The sequence below is a fragment of the Pristiophorus japonicus genome, chromosome 13, assembly GCF_044704955.1.
Source record: "Pristiophorus japonicus isolate sPriJap1 chromosome 13, sPriJap1.hap1, whole genome shotgun sequence".
Lineage (NCBI taxonomy): Eukaryota > Metazoa > Chordata > Chondrichthyes > Pristiophoridae > Pristiophorus > Pristiophorus japonicus.
Window position 1 is genome coordinate 67,200,177 of NC_091989.1, and position 14,972 is coordinate 67,215,148.

Consider the following 14,972-nt stretch of genomic DNA (forward strand, 5'->3'; position numbering starts at 1 on the left):
TTATGCTCATTTATTTTACAGATACCAAGCAAACGTGCAGTGTAACAGATATAATCAATTCTAACCTCAATCCAACTAACTACAGAAGCTTTCTTGAGAACAAGTAAAGTTAAAAATAATATGCCCCACTATCCCTATTCGAGGGCTTGTTTAACATTTCCTGGTTAACCTTGTGATTCCGACTACCTCACTAAACCACACCGAGCCAGCTGATTAATTGTCCACGAACCTCTGAACTCTCTGCATTCACAGAACGTGACTTCTTTTGACATCTACCCCATTTAGACATTCGCCAATCGGCCTGTCAGTAAAAGTGGCTACCTCCCCAACCCACTTGGGTTCCCATCAGACACCGCACACTGGGTGTGAGCGAGTAGGTCATCCTAACAATAAATGGTGCGAATGTTCACAGAAATCTCCAAAAACTAACTTACATTGTCTAAAGCACTCTTGTTCAAACGTTTTGTCTGGATCCCAATCTACATTTTCCAGTTCTGCCGCTCTGTATAGTTAACCCCTTCTGAGCTACATTCAGCTTAATAGTAGCATTTTTAACATAAATTACATCAAGATTCTCTCGCGGAAGCACAGTTTAGAAATCCAGAAATGCAGCGATAGATCGGGTACACTGCATCTGAGGTCGGGATCTGGAGGGGGTAGAATGCCTCTGTGAATTGGGCCAGAGGCGGATTGTAACCATTGAGGTAACTTTTGGCTAATTGATGGTTTAGTTGCTCTGTTGAAAATCCAGATGTTAGAAGGCATTGGTGACCTGCTTAATACAGCTGTGCAGTGCAGACTGGGAGATGCTCGGAAGGAGTGTGAGGCGAAAAGGTTTAGGCTGTTGCTGATTTTCACAGCTGTAATGTATGCAACTGTGTGTAAGTTCACAGGTTTGTAGAGCTGCTGACAACAAAATAGTTGTAGAGCTGTTGAAGAACTGCACAGCGCCTATCCTGGGTCGACGTCTGGCGCACAGCCAATGCCATCGAGTCGCTAAAAATGGCACTGGGTCCTGACTCCATTAGGTGTGTCAAGGAGGCTCAAGCATGTGGGGAAATCCCGTCCGAACTGACCCCTGTCCGGACGGAATTTCTCATCGGCGCCAAGCCCCGAAACCTCCCTCGGGAGCCAGCACCTCACAACTTGAGCCGCCTTGGGGAAATCCCCTCCGTGCCTTTCAGTTCTGCGTGGAGGGGTTTCCTGTACGGGTTGCTCCTGCACACTCTCCACCTTGCCATCCTCGTCTACCGTCCGGACACACCATGGCGCACTATCTTGTCATCCGGAGGAGGCAGGGGTCCCCGATGGAGTGCACTCTACGTGGGGGTCCTCCCACTATTTATTGGGGACTTAGCCTGGAGGGTAGTGCACGGAACAGTCCCATGCAATAAATTTTTAAGTCAGTTCACGGGCTCCCATGCCGCCTGCAATTTCTGCGGTCTGGAGGAGTTCGTGTTCCATGTTTTTACTGAGTGTGCGAGGTTGCAGCCCATATTCCACAATTTAAAGGGGCTGTTCCTCAAATTCTGGTTGCACTTCAGTCCTGATCTTTGGGCACTCTGTGCGGAGGGGAGCAGGTAGGTCCGAGGGCCTCCTTGTAGGACTGCTCCTGGGCACGGCCAAGGCGGCCATCAGCCGGTCCAGGCAGCAGGCGGTCGAGGGGGTCGTTCAGCCCGACTGCCTGCCTCTCTTCCGCAGTTACATCCGAGCCACGGTTCCCCTGGAAATGGAGCACACGGTGTCCACTGGTACGCTCGTGGCCTTCCGCGAGAGGTGGGTACTGGAGGGACTGGAGTGCATCATCACCCCCGGCAACCAAATTTTAATTTGATTACCTTTGTTTAAAGTTTAATTTGTTTAATTGCCGGTTTTAGTGTCCCCTTCCCCTTTTAGCCAGGGGGCACTTGTATAATTTGTGATTTTAGTGCCCCAAAAAAGCACAAAAAAAACCCCCAAAAAAAACCTAAAAAAGCAAAACAAAACAAAAAAGGGCACTTGAAAACTGTTTGGAGTGTCCCCCCCCTTTAATCAGAGGGCATTTGATTGAAAGTTTGTTTTGTTTGCAACAAAATAGTTGTAGAGCTGTTGACAACATAATAATTGTAGAGTGGTTATAGAGCTGGCATGGCACCTATCCTGGGTCGACGTCTGGTGCGCAGCCAATGCCATAGAGTCACTAAAGATGGCACTGGGCCCTGACTCCACTAGGTGCATCATGGAGGCTCATGCATGTGGGGAGATCCCGTCCGAACTGACCCCCGTCGGAACGGAATTCCGTCAAGCACCGAAACCTCCCTCGGGTGCCGGCGCCTCACAACTTGAGCCTCCTCTAGGAAATCCTCTCCGTGCCTTTCAGTTCTGCGTGGAGGGGTTTCCTGTACGGGCTGCTCTTGCACACTCTCCACGTTGCCATCCTCGTCAGCTGTCCGGACACGCCATGGCGCATCATCTTGCCATCCAGAGGAGGCGGGGGTCCCCGATGGAGTGCACTTTACGTGGGAGTCCTCCCTTTATTTATTGGGGACTTGGCCCAGAGGGTGTTGCATGGAGTAGTCCCATGCAATAAGTTTTTAAGTCGGTTCACGGGCTCCTAGGCCGTCTGCAATTTCTGCGGTCTGGAAGAGTCCGTGTTCTATGTTTTTATTGAATGTGCGAGGTTGCAACCCCTATTCCATTATTTGAAGGGGGTGCTCCTCAAATTCTGGTTGCACTTCAGTCCCATACTCCTGATCTTTGGGCACCCTGTGTGGAGGGGAGCGGGCAGGTTGGAAGGCCTCCTCGTACAACTGCTCCTGGGCACGGCCAAGGGGGCCATCAGCCAGTCCAGGCAGCGGGTGGTCGAGGGGGTCGTTCAGCCCGACTGCCTGCCTCTCTTCCACAGTTATATCCGAGCCAGGGTGTCCCTGGAGATGGAGCATGCGGTGTCCACTGGTACGCTCGCCGACTTCCGCGAGAGGTGGGCACCGGAGGGACTGGAGTGCATCACTACCCGACAATCAAATTTTAATTTGATGTTTTGCCTAAAGTTTAATTTGTTTATTGTGCCAGTTTTAGTGCCACCCCAACCCCCCTTTTAGCCAGGGGGCACTTGTATAATTTGTGTTTTAGTGCCCTCAAAAAAAAACAAAGGAGCACTTGTTTGAAAATGTTTGGAGTGTCTCCCCACTACCCCTCCCCCCCTTTAATGAGGGGCCACTTGATTTAATTGTTTCCTACAAAATAGTTGTAGAGCTGTTGAAGAGCTGGCAGGCCCCTATCCTGGGCCGACGCCCGGCTCGTGGCCAATGCCATCAGGTCGCTAAAAATGGCACTGGGCCCTGACTCCACTAGATGCGTCATGGAGGTTCAAGCATGTGGGGCGATCCTGTCCGAACTGATCCCCGTCCGGACGGAATTCCTGATCGGCGCCAAGCATCGAAACCTCCCTCGGGAGCCGGCGCCTCACACCTTGATCCTCCTCTGGGAACTCCCCTCCGTGCCTTTCAGTTCTGCACGGGGGGGATTCCTGTACGGGCTGCTCTTCCATACTCTCCATTTTGACATCTTCGTCTGCCATCCGGACACGCCATGGCGCACCACCTTGCCGTCCGGAGGAGGTGGGGGTTCCCAATGGAGTGCTATCTATGTGGCAGTCCTCCCTTTGTTTATTAGGGACTTGACCTGGAGGGTGTTGCACGGGACAGTCCCGTGCAATAGGTTTTTAAATCCATTCACGGACTCGCAGGCCGCCTGTAATTTCTGCGGTCTGGAGAAGTCCGTGTTCCATGTGTATGTACAATGTGCGAGGTTGCAGCCCCATTCCAATATTTGAAGGGGACGCTCCTCAAGTTCTCGTTGCACCTCTGTCCCACGCTCCTGATCTTTGGGCACCCTGTGCAGAGGGGAGCAGGCAGATCAGAAGGCCTCCTCATAGGACTGCTCCTGGGCACGGCCAAGGGGGCCATCAGCCAATCCAGGCAGCGGGCGGTCGAGGGGGTCGTTCAGCCTGACTGCTTGCCTCTCTTCCGCGGTTACGTTCGAGCCAGGGTGTCCCTGGAGATGGAGCACGCGGTGTCCACCGGTACGCTCGTGGCCTTCCGCGAGAGGTGGGTACTGGAGGGACTGGAGTGCATCATCACCCCCGGCAACCAAATTTTAATTTGATTACCTTTGTTTAAAGTTTAATTTGTTTAATTGCCGGTTTTAGTGTCCCCTTCCCCTTTTAGCCAGGGGGCACTTGTATAATTTGTGATTTTAGTGCCCCAAAAAAGCACAAAAAACCCCCACAAAAAAAACCTAAAAAGCAAAACAAAACAAAAAAGGGCACTTGAAAACTGTTTGGAGTGTCACCCCCCCTTTAATCAGAGGGCATTTGATTGAAAGTTTGTTTTGTTTGCAACAAAATAGTTGTAGAGCTGTTGACAACATAATAATTGTAGAGTGGTTATCGAGCTGGCACGGCACCTATCCTGGGTCGACGTCTGGCGCGCAGCCAATGCCATAGAGTCACTAAAAATGGCACTGGGCCCTGACTCCACTAGGTGCATCATGGAGGCTCATGCATGTGGGGAGATCCCATCCGAACTGACCCCCGTCGGAACGGAATTCCGCCAAGCACCGAAACCTCCCTCGGGTGCCGGCGCCTCACAACTTGAGCCTCCTCTAGGAAATCCTCTCCGTGCCTTTCAGTTCTGCGTGGAGGGGTTTCCTGTACGGGCTGCTCTTGCACACTCTCCACGTTGCCATCCTCGTCAGCTGTCCGGACACGCCATGGCGCATCATCTTGCCATCCAGAGGAGGCGGGGGTCCCCAATGGAGTGCACTTTACGTGGGAGTCCTCCCTTTATTTATTGGGGACTTGGCCCAGAGGGTGTTGCATGGAGTAGTCCCATGCAATAAGTTTTTAAGTCGGTTCACGGGCTCCTAGGCCGTCTGCAATTTCTGCGGTCTGGAAGAGTCCGTGTTCTATGTTTTTATTGAATGTGCGAGGTTGCAACCCCTATTCCATTATTTGAAGGGGGTGCTCCTCAAATTCTGGTTGCACTTCAGTCCCATACTCCTGATCTTTGGGCACCCTGTGTGGAGGGGAGCGGGCAGGTTGGAAGGCCTCCTCGTACAACTGCTCCTGGGCACGGCCAAGGGGGCCATCAGCCAGTCCAGGCAGCGGGTGGTCGAGGGGGTCGTTCAGCCCGACTGCCTGCCTCTCTTCCACAGTTATATCTGAGCCAGGGTGTCCCTGGAGATGGAGCATGCGGTGTCCACTGGTACGCTCGCCGACTTCCGCGAGAGGTGGGCACCGGAGGGACTGGAGTGCATCACTACCCGACAATCAAATTTTAATTTGATGTTTTGCCTAAAGTTTAATTTGTTTATTGTGCCAGTTTTAGTGCCACCCCAACCCCCCTTTTAGCCAGGGGGCACTTGTATAATTTGTGTTTTAGTGCCCTAAAAAAAAAACAAAGGAGCACTTGTTTGAAAATGTTTGGAGTGTCTCCCCACTACCCCTCCCCCCCTTTAATGAGGGGCCACTTGATTTAATTGTTTCCTACAAAATAGTTGTAGAGCTGTTGAAGAGCTGGCAGGCCCCTATCCTGGGCCGACGCCCGGCTCGTGGCCAATGCCATCAGGTCGCTAAAAATGGCACTGGGCCCTGACTCCACTAGATGCATCATGGAGGTTCAAGCATGTGGGGCGATCCCGTCCGAACTGATCCCCGTCCGGACGGAATTCCTGATCGGCGCCAAGCATCGAAACCTCCCTCGGGAGCCGGCGCCTCACACCTTGATCCTCCTCTGGGAACTCCCCTCCGTGCCTTTCAGTTCTGCACGGGGGGGATTCCTGTACGGGCTGCTCTTCCATACTCTCCATTTTGACATCTTCGTCTGCCATCCGGACACGCCATGGCGCACCACCTTGCCGTCCGGAGGAGGTGGGGGTTCCCAATGGAGTGCTATCTATGTGGCAGTCCTCCCTTTGTTTATTAGGGACTTGACCTGGAGGGTGTTGCACGGGACAGTCCCGTGCAATAGGTTTTTAAATCCATTCACGGACTCGCAGGCCGCCTGTAATTTCTGCGGTCTGGAGAAGTCCGTGTTCCATGTGTATGTACAATGTGCGAGGTTGCAGCCCCATTCCAATATTTGAAGGGGACGCTCCTCAAGTTCTCGTTGCACCTCTGTCCCACGCTCCTGATCTTTGGGCACCCTGTGCAGAGGGGAGCAGGCAGGTCAGAAGGCCTCCTCATAGGACTGCTCCTGGGCACGGCCAAGGGGGCCATCAGCCAATCCAGGCAGCGGGCGGTCGAGGGGGTCGTTCAGCCTGACTGCTTGCCTCTCTTCCGCGGTTACGTTCGAGCCAGGGTGTCCCTGGAGATGGAGCACGCGGTGTCCACCGGTACGCTCGTGGCCTTCCGCGAGAGGTGGGTACTGGAGGGACTGGAGTGCATCATCACCCCCGGCAACCAAATTTTAATTTGATTACCTTTGTTTAAAGTTTAATTTGTTTAATTGCCGGTTTTAGTGTCCCCTTCCCCTTTTAGCCAGGGGGCACTTGTATAATTTGTGATTTTAGTGCCCCAAAAAAGCACAAAAAACCCCCACAAAAAAAACCTAAAAAAGCAAAACAAAACAAAAAAGGGCACTTGAAAACTGTTTGGAGTGTCCCCCCCCTTTAATCAGAGGGCATTTGATTGAAAGTTTGTTTTGTTTGCAACAAAATAGTTGTAGAGCTGTTGACAACATAATAATTGTAGAGTGGTTATAGAGCTGGCACGGCACCTATCCTGGGTCGACGTCTGGCGCGCAGCCAATGCCATAGAGTCACTAAAAATGGCACTGGGCCCTGACTCCACTAGGTGCATCATGGAGGCTCATGCATGTGGGGAGATCCCATCCGAACTGACCCCCGTCGGAACGGAATTCCGCCAAGCACCGAAACCTCCCTCGGGTGCCGGCGCCTCACAACTTGAGCCTCCTCTAGGAAATCCTCTCCGTGCCTTTCAGTTCTGCGTGGAGGGGTTTCCTGTACGGGCTGCTCTTGCACACTCTCCACGTTGCCATCCTCGTCAGCTGTCCGGACACGCCATGGCGCATCATCTTGCCATCCAGAGGAGGCGGGGGTCCCCAATGGAGTGCACTTTACGTGGGAGTCCTCCCTTTATTTATTGGGGACTTGGCCCAGAGGGTGTTGCATGGAGTAGTCCCATGCAATAAGTTTTTAAGTCGGTTCACGGGCTCCTAGGCCGTCTGCAATTTCTGCGGTCTGGAAGAGTCCGTGTTCTATGTTTTTATTGAATGTGCGAGGTTGCAACCCCTATTCCATTATTTGAAGGGGGTGCTCCTCAAATTCTGGTTGCACTTCAGTCCCATACTCCTGATCTTTGGGCACCCTGTGTGGAGGGGAGCGGGCAGGTTGGAAGGCCTCCTCGTACAACTGCTCCTGGGCACGGCCAAGGGGGCCATCAGCCAGTCCAAGCAGCGGGTGGTCGAGGGGGTCGTTCAGCCCGACTGCCTGCCTCTCTTCCACAGTTATATCCGAGCCAGGGTGTCCCTGGAGATGGAGCATGCGGTGTCCACTGGTACGCTCGCCGACTTCCGCGAGAGGTGGGCACCGGAGGGACTGGAGTGCATCACTACCCGACAATCAAATTTTAATTTGATGTTTTGCCTAAAGTTTAATTTGTTTATTGTGCCAGTTTTAGTGCCACCCCAACCCCCCTTTTAGCCAGGGGGCACTTGTATAATTTGTGTTTTAGTGCCCTAAAAAAAAAACAAAGGAGCACTTGTTTGAAAATGTTTGGAGTGTCTCCCCACTACCCCTCCCCCCCTTTAATGAGGGGCCACTTGATTTAATTGTTTCCTACAAAATAGTTGTAGAGCTGTTGAAGAGCTGGCAGGCCCCTATCCTGGGCCGACGCCCGGCTCGTGGCCAATGCCATCAGGTCGCTAAAAATGGCACTGGGCCCTGACTCCACTAGATGCGTCATGGAGGTTCAAGCATGTGGGGCGATCCCGTCCGAACTGATCCCCGTCCGGACGGAATTCCTGATCGGCGCCAAGCATCGAAACCTCCCTCGGGAGCCGGCGCCTCACACCTTGATCCTCCTCTGGGAACTCCCCTCCGTGCCTTTCAGTTCTGCACGGGGGGGATTCCTGTACGGGCTGCTCTTCCATACTCTCCATTTTGACATCTTCGTCTGCCATCCGGACACGCCATGGCGCACCACCTTGCCGTCCGGAGGAGGTGGGGGTTCCCAATGGAGTGCTATCTATGTGGCAGTCCTCCCTTTGTTTATTAGGGACTTGACCTGGAGGGTGTTGCACGGGACAGTCCCGTGCAATAGGTTTTTAAATCCATTCACGGACTCGCAGGCCGCCTGTAATTTCTGCGGTCTGGAGAAGTCCGTGTTCCATGTGTATGTACAATGTGCGAGGTTGCAGCCCCATTCCAATATTTGAAGGGGACGCTCCTCAAGTTCTCGTTGCACCTCTGTCCCACGCTCCTGATCTTTGGGCACCCTGTGCAGAGGGGAGCAGGCAGGTCAGAAGGCCTCCTCATGGGACTGCTCCTGGGCATGGCCAAGGGGGCCATCAGCCAATCCAGGCAGCGGGCGGTCGAGGGGGTCGTTCAGCCTGACTGCTTGCCTCTCTTCCGCGGTTACGTTCGAGCCAGGGTGTCCCTGGAGATGGAGCACACGGTGTCCACCGGTACGCTCGCGGCCTTCCACGAGAGGTGGGTGCTGGAGGGACTGGAGTGCACCATCACCCCCGGCATCCAAATTTGAATTTGATTTAAGTTTCGTTAAAGTTTAAATTGGTAATTTGTCGGTTCTTGTGCCCTTGCCAAAAGTGGGTACTTGATTTTACGTTTTCACCAAAATAGTGTAGAGCTATTGAGTTGGGAGTGGCTTAGCCAGTCACGTGATGTTCACAAGACTCAATAAAACCCCAGCCAGTTGGGTTCGGAGGACCCACGATGAGGCAGGTGGTTGTGAGTCTGGTGGATGATCTGTTAACGTGTAGTGTGATTGTTAAACCTTTGCTAATAAACCAACTAGTTCTTAATAGCAATGTATAAGCAAAGAACCATGAAGCAAATACATTACAAACAGCCACCAGCAAAACATGGCTCCCTTGCCCAGCAAGCAGACAGTCCTGCTGCAGGAGGCTGTGCAGCTCTGTAACAGCACGCCCGGTGACGCACAGCTCCTCCTGAGATACCGTTCCTCTGAGATGTGCAGGAAAGTGCTCTCAAAAGGCTCACCTATTACCCTTCCTGGTTGCTGAGGCTGCGCTTCCCCCAACTCTTCGTCCATCCAGAATAAAAGCAAAAATGGCACCCATGATAAAGTGAAAATGTTTAGTTGGGGTGAATAAAAAAACGCATTCATATAGCGCCTTTCACGGCCATCTAACGTCCTAAAACACCTTACTTTTGAAGTACTTTTAGAAGTGCTGTCACTGTTGTAATGTCGGAAACGCGGCAGCCAATTTGTGCACAGCAAGGTCCCACAAACAGCAATGAGACAATAACCAGATAATCTGTTTTTTTGTTATGTTGGTTGAGGGATGAATATTGGCCAGGACACCAGGGATAGCTCCCCTGCTCTTCTTCAAAATAGTGCTGAGGGATCTTTTACGTCCACTTGAGAGAGCAGACAGGGCTTCGGCTTAACGTCTCATCCGAAAGACGGCACCTCCGACAGTGCAACACTCCCTCAATAAATCAAACAAATCAAAAAGAAGCAATCTTCAAGTTCTGAAAATCCCTTGGCTATCCAAAAATCACAAAAGCAAAATGCCTGCAGGTGAATGTGCCTTTAAACAGTTTTTCCAGTCTGGTCAATCAGTTACTGACGGCAATCCTGCCGACTACAATTGATCTGTGTGGCCACTCCGCCCAGTTAATACGGTGTTGGGGATCCCAATGAAACCGTGGGGCACCAATTTGAATATGTTTATCAGGCACCTGCCAGTTTCTGGCGGGTACCTTTCCGACCTTAGTCAGTTGCACGGTTAAAATGGTGACTGGGGAAGTTTGCACCGAGAATGGGGAGGCGAGCGTCTTTTCGCAATTTTAACTGCTCACTTGCGTGCGTTCCCACCAGGCGGGTCGGATTAAATGCGGGGCCCTGGGAGAACCAGTAAAAGCTGCTCTTAAAGACTTGGGGGACGTCAGCTCGAAACTGTCTACGGCCCAAAGGAAACACGATTAGTTTCAATCGGTGAAACTCACGCTGAATCACACAACTTCTCCCACCAGGGAAGGTTCAAAGCACTGAGACAGAACCTCAGAACATCACTAGTCTCATTCTTCCTTCTGTTCTCCGGGATACGTGCAGATACGAAGCAGCCGCAAGCCAGGCATGGCCGGGGAACAGCTGTCTCCAGCAGTGACCTTAGCGATGTGATGTGCAAACATCTATCGCTGTGAAGGACACTTGCTCCGCCAACTTTCCATAAGCACAGGCACATGACGAATCCCATTCGGGGCACAGAGCTCAGACACTGAAATATTTCCCAGCTGAGACCTTATGGCAACAGTGAGGCGGGTGATGATGTACGATTTGAACTATCTGTGGCCCACTGTGATTCCCATCCGACTCTGTCCGGGTGAAGCTGCAATGTGTGTTTCGTCAAGCGGTTGTTCTGAAGGCCCGAGCATAGCATTGGACCACGGCACCCAGTGCACAATGCAACTCTCACAATCGTTGCTCCGCGTGTAGATGCGTGATCTTGGGACAACTTTGGAGTACTTTCACATTTTTTTTTTTGCACACACTGAAGCTTAAACTGAGATGGCAAATGGTTAGGAGGAGAACAATCCTGATTCATTTTTTAAATATTAGGGGGTCAGAATTGTCCCCTTCTTGCGACGCCCGTTAGCGACTTTGGGGTTGCTAATGGATGCACTTTTCGCTGGGGAGCGGGTGCTATTGGCTGCTGCGAAATTGCATGGGAGTTAGCAGAAGCGCTGCCATGGTAGCGCCACGCTGTGCCCCGCTGATAGCGCCCCGGGCAACAGGGCAACCGCCGATGACCTCATGGCCATGCGCGGGCGGCCACCCCTTAGCGGTGCGCGACCAATTGCGCTCCACTTCCTGTGAGGGCCGGTAACTGCAATTTCCCACCCGAGCCGGTTACCGCCCCCAAGGTCGTTAAATGTTAGGGCAATTACTAAACTTTATAAAATGTGCAATTGATGTCATTCTCCCTAGTATTGGTCTTGTTAAATATATCCTGATTACTAATAAAACCTGGCCTGATGTTATTGGAAATTACATATTAATTACAACGTTTATTGTGAAAGATTGGACCCACTTAGTTGTGCTTAGTAAACACCGTTCTCTGAAAATTGCACCTTCCTGGGAGTGCTACGACAACACGTGTTTGGTGGGAGAAGTTCGAAAATGGTTTCCGGCAGGTTTCTATACCAGTCAGAGAAAATGCACGTTGCAGTCCGGGAGAAGGAGCTTCTTCCGTCTGTCTCACTTGCTTTCCAGCAATGTTTTGGCTGCTCCCAGTCAATCCCAGGAATTCCACCACATGTACGCAGGCTGGGCTCCAGTAGTACCTACATCTGGTGAGAGTAGGCATTGGCGTCATTCCGGACCGCAAGTGGGCTCCATCTTACTTGCGGTCCTCTCAATTTAAAGGGGGCCTAAACATTCCAAAGTGCCACCCTCTGTAAGGAAGCATCATTACTGCTGCTGGATTGCCTGCAATCTTCGAGTCCGAGCAGGCTGGTGACCAGCAAGATTCTGATCCTCACATTGGACAGGTTTTGCCGCTGAAGCCACATGCACATTTCCCATTATTTAAATGACCCTAGTATTGGGAATTTTTTTTTGCCAATTCAAAGAAGCAGGAACACTCTACACACTTCTATCAGCACCACTGTGTGGCAGTGTCATACCCTTAAAATCTTTAAACATATTTACCTGTATCTATATATCTTTCAATGAGGCCTGCTCATTCTAATGACCCAACAATCAATATTCCAGTCATTACAGACTTTCACAAATGTATTTAGTTTAGCCTTTCAGTTTTGAACACTCTGCCATTACATTTGCATTCACAATTTCCCTTATTAATACTTCAAGGCTTGTAGAATTCTCAGTTATTCTGTGTTGCATCAAGCTGCAATGACTGAGGAAGGGTTCTCATCTTGAAACATCAGCTGACTGACTTCTCTTTCTCCGCAAACACTGCCAGACCTGAGCAGTATTTCCAGCATTTTTCAGTTCCTGTTTTCAAGTTGTGATAACTCTCTGACCACGCATTCAAGGACCTCTCCGAGAAATGTCCAAAGACCTGTCAGAGAAGGTTTACGAGGTTGATTCCTCAGTTGAAGGGGTTGTCTTATGAAGAAAGGTTGAGCAAGTTGGGCCTGTACTCATTGGAATTTAAAAAAATGAGAGGTGATCTTATTGGAACATAAGATTCTGAGGAGGCTTTACAGGGTAGATGCAGAGAAGATGTTTCCCCTCATGGGGGAATCTAGAATTAGGGGCCATAGTTTCAGAATAAGGGTTTGCCCATTTAAAACGGAGATGAGGAGAAATTTCTTCTCTCAGAGGCTTGTGAACCTTTGGAATTCTCTACCCAAGAGAGCTGTGGAGGCTGGGTCATTGGATATATTTAAGGTAGATATAGACAGATTTTTGAATGATAAGGGAGTCAAGGGTTATGGGGAGCAGGCAGGGAAGTGGAGTTGAGGGTCACAACACAATCAGATCAGCCATGATCTTATTGAATGTCGGAGCAGGCTTAAGGGTCAAATGGCCTATTCCTGCTCCTATTTCTTATGTTCTTATGTTCTTATGAAATAGATGTCACTTGACTATAGGTAACTGCAGTGAAATTGATGCCAGTTTAGAGCTGCTATATAAAGTCAGCCTTGTTATTTGTTAATTGAGTTGCTTTTAATTGCCCACAACATAAAGAAATTTTCACTTCCGATTCAATTGAGGTATACCTTGATAAACCGCTGCACAGTACAGAGGTAACTGCAAAGCTCTGCTGTGGGTACAAAATTACCCCTTGGGTGTCTGTCAAATTTATTGCTGTATGTTAGAATGGATTGGAAAAAAAATGGCCCTGCTAATTGCTAACTAATGTCATCGAAGGTCACAATGCTTCTCCTGACACAAAACAGGGGTATTGAGAAATGACATTTGATGGGCAGTTTCACTTCAGCAAGACACTGCTGGTAACCATATGCAAGTTAGGAAAAGTCACTTAGAGTTTTTCCATAAGGGCATGGATAAGTAACTTAAATTTGTGCAACCAAAATATTTCAGTTGTAGCAATTTAAGATGCAGAAAAATAATTGTGTTTTTCTCAGTGTCTGGTGGCTATTTCTGGAAACGTGATTATTTATCCATTATCCATGTTTTTGAATGTAAACTTCAGATTACCCAGTCAGGCGATCCAAAGCAGGAAGCTAATAAAGGACAACACTGTGTTATTAGATTGCATAACTCATTATTACACTGGGTACATTAGCATCATGTGGGTTATACTGAGTGTCTTTAGTTTGACAGAACTTACCGTTAAAGTACATTGCATGTAATAATTCAAACACCTTTCTCAAAAATTGTCAGTTGAATGAAATCCTGTTATGAGCCATCAGCTGTCTTGTCCCGCTCTATAGTACTCCTTCTTTAGCCTCACTACTCCTCTTGCCTCCATTCAAACTTCTCAAAGACCATCGTTTCTTTAACCAAGCTTTCGAAATCTCTCCCCCATGGCTCAATGTCCCATTCCTTTTATCTATTTTTAAAAATCTCCTGTCATTGTGGATGGTGGCGTCCACCACAGCTCAGTGTTGTGTGAAACCCAGACTTTGTTTCTGTTATTTATAAGTGATGCATACTGAGATGCTCCATCAAATAGACTGGGCAGTGATGGGAAAAGAGGCTAAACTGAACAAAAGAGATTTCAGAAAATAGAGAACAGTGCAAGATGTAAACCCATTGGGCTGGATTTAGCGGGCAGTCAGCGGATGTGCTCGGCGGCAGGTCGAGTGGGAAAGTGTTATTTTACACAGTGGGTCGGGATCCTGCTGTGAATCCGTCGGCAAGCGCCTTTCCCCAATTCCAGATCTGTCAGCGCTGAACAGACCCGACACGCAGAGGCTCGGTGTCAATTTATTTTTATAACACTCCTGTGAAGCGCCTTGGGACGTTTCATTATGTTAGATGCACTACATAAATACAAGTTGTTGTTGCTCATCGCGGGTTCAAATACGACACCGAGGTTGCAAACAGTCTGATTCAGCCTCAGACAATTGACAGCAAGAGGAATGGAATCGGTGGCAGGGACCGAATACAATGGCTTTGGTCTTCCTAAAATTTACTTGGAGGAAATTTCAGCTCATCTAATACTGGATATAGGTCAAGCAGTGTAACAAATCGTAGGCAATGGAGGGGTCAAGAGAGATGGCAGTGAGATAGAGCTGAGTATCGTCAGTGTACATGTCAAGGGGCAGCATGTAGATGAGTAGTAGGAGGGGGCCAAGGATAGATACTTGGGGTCACCAGTGTGAAGACAAACTATTGCAGGTGATTCTCTGGCTACAATTAGACAGATAAGAATGGAACCAGGTCCCACCCAGCTGGACGTCAATGGAGAGGCGTTGGAGGAGGATGGAGTGGTTAACTGTGTCAAAGGCTGCAGACAGGACAAGAAGTACAAGGAAAGATTGTTTACCATGATCACAGTCACATTGAACGTAGTTTGTGACTTTGATAAGGGCTGCTTCAGTGCTGTGGCAGGGTGGAAACCTGATTAGAGGGGTTCAAACATGGAGTTGCGGATTTGGGAGGTGACAACACATTCAAGAACTTTGGAGAGGAAAGGGAGGTTGGAGATGGGGTGGTAGTTTGTAAGGAAAGAAAGAAGCAAGGGGTGATGATGGCAGATTTGATGGTGAAAGGGACAGTGCCTGAGGAGAGAGAACCATTAACAATGTCAGCTAACATGGGGGCC